The 6,000-nt window shown below is 49.2% G+C and overlaps 1 protein-coding gene across 1 annotated transcript in view; it reads left to right on the top strand.

Moving 5' to 3' along the window:
- Positions 1-5,408, top strand: part of snx12 (sorting nexin 12) — a 69,994-nt gene extending 64,586 nt beyond the window's left edge. Inside the window, exon 6 of the transcript XR_011926927.1 lies at positions 5,389-5,408. The gene's annotated coding sequence lies outside the window, so the exon portion shown is untranslated. The remainder of the gene's footprint in view (positions 1-5,388) is intronic.
- The last annotated feature ends 592 nt before the right edge of the window (positions 5,409-6,000 follow it).

Raw genomic sequence — 6,000 nt, forward strand, 5'->3', positions numbered from 1 at the left:
AACCATTAAAACTAAAGGTCTAGACCAGAACTAAATCATGAAGGAACTGGACCAATGCTAATCTAATCACACCGTGTAGGAAATGTGATGTAATCCAGTGAACCAATACTAACTAGTTCTAGACTTAACACTGACATACAAATCATAAAGAGAACATTAGCTGTCAGCTTCAGTTTGAAATAGAAACTGAACCGAGACCAAACCAACCTAGGTCTGGACCAGGAATAAACCAGGTTTTACCAAAATACAAATCTAGTTTAAGTCAATCCGGTCTATTCCTGTCGCACGGAGGACGTATACATTTGAGCGACAGAGAAACGGTTTAATTAAAGTTTAATTTCAGTTTAGTTTCAGTGTCAGACAATGTGTTGCCACTCAAATTACCATTTTAATTTAATTGTTTATTTTGACTTGAAGAGCTTTTTTTGATGCGTTTTTTAGTAAAGCTGTTGCATTGCTAGTACTAAACAATGGATATACTAATTTTCCGCAGTTTCGGCCATAAATACTGGTGGCACAGGCCTTTGTTTTGCCGTTTTGGGGTCTGCCTCTGATCGGCCCTCCTCCTGTCAGCATTAGTTTAACTGTGTGCTCCTCTCTGTCCTGTTGAAGCCAGTAACGCGGCCTGATCCCGCCTCGAGCTCTGTTTAAAATTCACTGTTTCAAATTATGCATCTGCTCCAGCCTTGACGGCGCTTTGAAGTGTAATAACGTCGACTGTAGTGGCAACTCTTTTTCAAACCGCGCATTGTACATAACAGACTGGGAAATAAATTGAATTGTATAAACGGTGCAGGTGCATTGTCAATGTGGTGAACCGTGTATGTTCTTTGTATTCGGGCTGTGTGTAATCGACATTTGTGCCCAAAAGCAACTAGAAATATACTATATCGTTGCAGGAAAACAAGTGACTTAAAATTGGTTGGATTTCACTTGTCTTCTTAAAAACACAAAATCAATACATGTAAAAAGACGTGTGTAGCCTACCTAAGAATCAAAGAACTTAAAGAAGAAGCTAAAACGGCAGAAAAACTTGAACATCTGCAACAAAAGCCTGAATCTGTGGCTGAAATCAGAGTGACACATGATAATTCCAAGTTGTTTTTATTACCGTATTGTCCATACTATAAGTCGCACTCAAAAGCCTTTAATTTTCACCAAAAACACCAGTGCGTCTTATATATGGATTAATTCTGGTTGTGCTAACTGACCTAGAAGCGACTTTGTGTGGTACACGTTTTGTTAATGCGCCTTATATATGAAAAATTATTGAAAATAGACCATTCATTGACCGTGTGCCAGTGCGGACAATGCGGTACTATTGTTCACTTTAACTAATTACTTTTTTTTTTATTTGATTGCCCTAAAAGCCTCCAAACGACAGATGTTGAAAATGTGTGTTTTTGCTTTAACGTCCACGTCACATAAATATGGACTTTGGAGGAAAATAAAGGTGCATTATGTCCCGGAGACGTTATTGTTAATGTTTCACCGTATGGTATTAAACAAATCTATCTTGCATTCATTTTCCATTTCAGTCAGTTAAAAGCAAGTTTCAAAACCAAGGATTTGTCAATGCAAGAGCAAATCAAGACTAAATTAGAACTGAACTGGATCTAAACTCAAACTAAAACCAGGACTCAAACAGGTCTAAACCACATCTCGATCCGAACTTAATTTTTGTTCAAAAATATGGATTGTGGAGAGTTTGCCACCTGTTTCTGAGAAGTTATTTCAATGTCTGGAATGTTCCACCGTAGGGCATTAAACATCCATCTTGTGTTTATTCAACTGCAGGTGTTTTTATTGCGTTGAGTTACTTGAAAAACATGCATTCGTATTGTGAGTGGACTCGCCTCTTCGGGGATCTGACCTGTAAGTTGGCCTGGTTGTCTTCTTATCTCCTTGAAGATAGATATGTTTAATGCCAAAACCGAGGCATATTCCAGGAAAAACAATATCTCCATAGAGACAAGCGGGTGGTGAACTCGTCTACCGAAAAAGAGACACATATTACACCTTCATGAAAACGTGCATGTTTTTAATGAAATGATTCACACTACGGTATAAATGTTATTTTACTGGATTTTTCTCTGCCAAAAAAATCTTGATTTGGTGGAGTCACTGCTTGTCTCCATGGAGATTGTTGTGTTTTATGCCAAATTGTGCAACACTGGAGGCAAAACATGGAGCTGTTTTGTACAGTCTTCTTTGCTCATGTCTCTGCAACAAAGTGTAAAATGTGACACAAATTCCTCAAAAGATCCTATCGAATCAAGTGTATTTATAAAGCACATTTAAAAAGAGCCGGAGCTTACCGAAGCGCCACACAGACAACAATACATTTAGGTGACAATATACAACGTACGGACAATAGTAGAAGCTTATCTCGCTCTATCTGCAGTCTTGAGCAGGGATTTAAAGTGTTCCACAACTGAGGAACAGGGAAGGCCCCGTCTCCTCTGGTCTAAAGCCTGGTCCTGGAGTCAACCAGGAGAGGCTAGTCTGCAGTAGAGGCTGGTCTGTAGGAGAGGCTGGTCTGTAGGAGAAGCTGGTCTGTAGGAGAAGCTGGTCTGTAGGAGAAGCTGGTCTGTAGGAGAAGCTGGTCTGTAGGAGAAGCTGGTCTGCAGTAGAGGCTGGTCTGTAGGAGAGGCTGGTCTGTAGGAGAAGCTGGTCTGTAGGAGAAGCTGGTCTGTAGGAGAAGCTGGTCTGCAGTAGAGGCTGGTCTGTAGGAGAGGCTGGTCTGTAGGAGAAGCTGGTCTGTAGGAGAAGCTGGTCTGTAGGAGAGGCTGGTCTGTAGGAGAGGCTGGTCTGTAGGAGAGGCTGGTCCGTAGGAGAAGCTGGTCTGTAGGAGGGCTGGTCTGCAGGAGAGGCTGGTCTGTGAGAAGCTGGTCTGTAGGAGAGGCTGGTCTGTAGGAGAGGCTGGTCCGTAGGAGAAGCTGGTCTGTAGGAGGGCTGGTCTGCAGGAGAGGCTGGTCTGCAGGAGAGGCTGGTCTGCAGTAGAGGCTGGTCCGTAGGAGAAGCTGGTCTGTAGGAGAAGCTGGTCTGTAGGAGAGGCTGGTCCGTAGGAAAAGCTGGTCTGTAGGAGGGCTGGTCTGTAGGAGAAGCTGGTCTGTGGGAGAAGCTGGTCTGTAGGAGAGGCTGGTCCGTAGGAGAAGCTGGTCTGTAGGAGGGCTGGTCTGCAGGAGAGGCTGGTCCGTAGGAGAAGCTGGTCTGTAGGAGGGCTGGTCTGCAGGAGAAGCTGGTCTGTAGGAGAGGCTGGTCTGTAGGAGAGGCTGGTCTGCAGGAGAAGCTGGTCTGTAGGAGAGGCTGGTCTGCAGGAGAGGCTGGTCCGTAGGAGAAGCTGGTCTGTAGGAGGGCTGGTCTGCAGGAGAGGCTGGTCCGTAGGAGAAGCTGGTCTGTAGGAGGGCTGGTCTGCAGGAGAAGCTGGTCTGTAGGAGAGGCTGGTCTGTAGGAGAGGCTGGTCTGTAGGAGAGGCTGGTCTGCAGGAGAAGCTGGTCTGTAGGAGAAGCTGGTCTGCAGGAGAAGCTGGTCTGCAGGAGAGGCTGGTCTGCAGGAGAAGCTGGTCTGTAGGAGAAGCTGGTCTGCAGGAGAGGCTGGTCTGCAGGAGAAGCTGGTCTGTAGGAGAGGCTGGTCTGTATGAGAAGCTGGTCTGTAGGAGAAGCTGGTCTGTAGGAGAGGCTGGTCCGTAGGAGAAGCTGGTCTGTAGGAGAGGCTGGTCTGCAGGAGAGGCTGGTCTGCAGGAGAGGCTGGTCTGTAGGAGAAGCTGGTCTGTAGGAGAGGCTGGTCTGCAGGAGAGGCTGGTCTGCAGGAGAAGCTGGTCTGTAGGAGAGGCCGGTCTGTAGGAGAAGTTGGTCTGTAGGAGAAGCTGGTCTGTAGGAGAGGCTGGTCTGCAGGAGAGGCTGGTCTGCAGGAGAAGCTGGTCTGTAGGAGAGGCTGGTCTGTAGGAGAGGCTGGTCTGTAGGAGAAGCTGGTCTGTAGGAGAAGCTGGTCTGTAGGAGAAGCTGGTCTGCAGTAGAGGCTGGTCTGTAGGAGAGGCTGGTCTGTAGGAGAAGCTGGTCTGTAGGAGAAGCTGGTCTGTAGGAGGGCTGGTCTGCAGGAGAGGCTGGTCTGTAGGAGAGGCTGGTCTGTAGGAGAGGCTGGTCTGTAGGAGAGGCTGGTCCGTAGGAGAAGCTGGTCTGTAGGAGGGCTGGTCTGCAGGAGAGGCTGGTCTGTAGGAGAGGCTGGTCTGTAGGAGAGGCTGGTCTGTAGGAGAGGCTGGTCTGTGAGAAGCTGGTCTGTAGGAGAGGCTGGTCTGTAGGAGAGGCTGGTCCGTAGGAGAGGCTGGTCTGTAGGAGGGCTGGTCTGCAGGAGAGGCTGGTCTGCAGGAGAGGCTGGTCTGCAGTAGAGGCTGGTCCGTAGGAGAAGCTGGTCTGTAGGAGAAGCTGGTCTGTAGGAGAGGCTGGTCCGTAGGAAAAGCTGGTCTGTAGGAGGGCTGGTCTGTAGGAGAAGCTGGTCTGTGGGAGAAGCTGGTCTGTAGGAGAGGCTGGTCCGTAGGAGAAGCTGGTCTGTAGGAGGGCTGGTCTGCAGGAGAGGCTGGTCCGTAGGAGAAGCTGGTCTGTAGGAGGGCTGGTCTGCAGGAGAAGCTGGTCTGTAGGAGAGGCTGGTCTGTAGGAGAGGCTGGTCCGTAGGAGAAGCTGGTCTGCAGGAGAAGCTGGTCTGTAGGAGAGGCTGGTCTGTAGGAGAGGCTGGTCCGTAGGAGAAGCTGGTCTGTAGGAGAGGCTGGTCTGCAGGAGAGGCTGGTCTGTAGGAGAGGCTGGTCTGCAGGAGAAGCTGGTCTGCAGGAGAAGCTGGTCTGTAGGAGAAGCTGGTCTGCAGGAGAAGCTGGTCTGTAGGAGAGGCTGGTCTGTAGGAGAAGCTGGTCTGTAGGAGAGGCTGGTCTGCAGGAGAGGCTGGTCTGCAGGAGAAGCTGGTCTGTAGGAGAGGCTGGTCTGTAGGAGAAGCTGGTCTGTAGGAGAAGCTGGTCTGTAGGAGAGGCTGGTCCGTAGGAGAAGCTGGTCTGTAGGAGAGGCTGGTCTGCAGGAGAGGCTGGTCTGCAGGAGAGGCTGGTCTGTAGGAGAAGCTGGTCTGTAGGAGAGGCTGGTCTGCAGGAGAGGCTGGTCTGCAGGAGAAGCTGGTCTGTAGGAGAGGCCGGTCTGTAGGAGAAGCTGGTCTGTAGGAGAGGCTGGTCTGTAGGAGAAGTTGGTCTGTAGGAGAAGCTGGTCTGTAGGAGAAGCTGGTCTGTAGGAGAAGCTGGTCTGTAGGAGAAGCTGGTCTGTAGGAGAAGCTGGTCTGTGAGAAGCTGGTGTAACACTCACTTAAAATAATACGCATTTGACTGTCAGAAATGACTAAGTTCGGCCACAGGAGCTTGTGGGGAAAAAAAAGTAACACAGAGAAGCTGGTCTGTAGGAGAAGCTGGTCTGCAGGAGAGGCTGGTCTGTGAGAAGCTGGTCTGTAGGAGAAGCTGGTCTGTGAGAAGCTGGTCTGTAGGAGAGGCTGGTCTGTGAGAAGCTGGTCTGTAGGAGAGGCTGGTCTGTAGGAGAGGCTGGTCTGTAGAAGAGGCTGGTCTGCAGGAGAAGCTGGTCTGTAGGAGAAGCTGGTCTGTAGGAGAGGCTGGTCTGTGAGAAGCTGGTCTGTAGGAGAAGCTGGTCTGTGAGAAGCTGGTCTGTAGGAGAGGCTGGTCTGTAGGAGAGGCTGGTCTGTGAGAAGCTGGTCTGTAGGAGAAGCTGGTCTGTGAGAAGCTGGTCTGTAGGAGAGGCTGGTCTGTAGGAGAAGCTGGTCTGTGAGAAGCTGGTCTGTAGGAGAGGCTGGTCTGCCCCATGTCCTTTAAATGGGACATAGGGCTGGAGGAGATCAAATGAAGAAGAAGGTGCCATGCCATTGAGACTTTTAAAAACATACGAATTTTAGAATGTATTCTAAAATGCACAGGGATCCAGAGCAGGGATTTAAGAGCTGAGAAACTTCAAGCGATTAAAA

Source organism: Eucyclogobius newberryi, unplaced genomic scaffold, assembly GCF_026437365.1.
Source record: "Eucyclogobius newberryi isolate DKJ021-1_F unplaced genomic scaffold, fEucNew1.0.hap1 SCAF_15, whole genome shotgun sequence".
Taxonomy (NCBI): domain Eukaryota; kingdom Metazoa; phylum Chordata; class Actinopteri; order Gobiiformes; family Gobiidae; genus Eucyclogobius; species Eucyclogobius newberryi.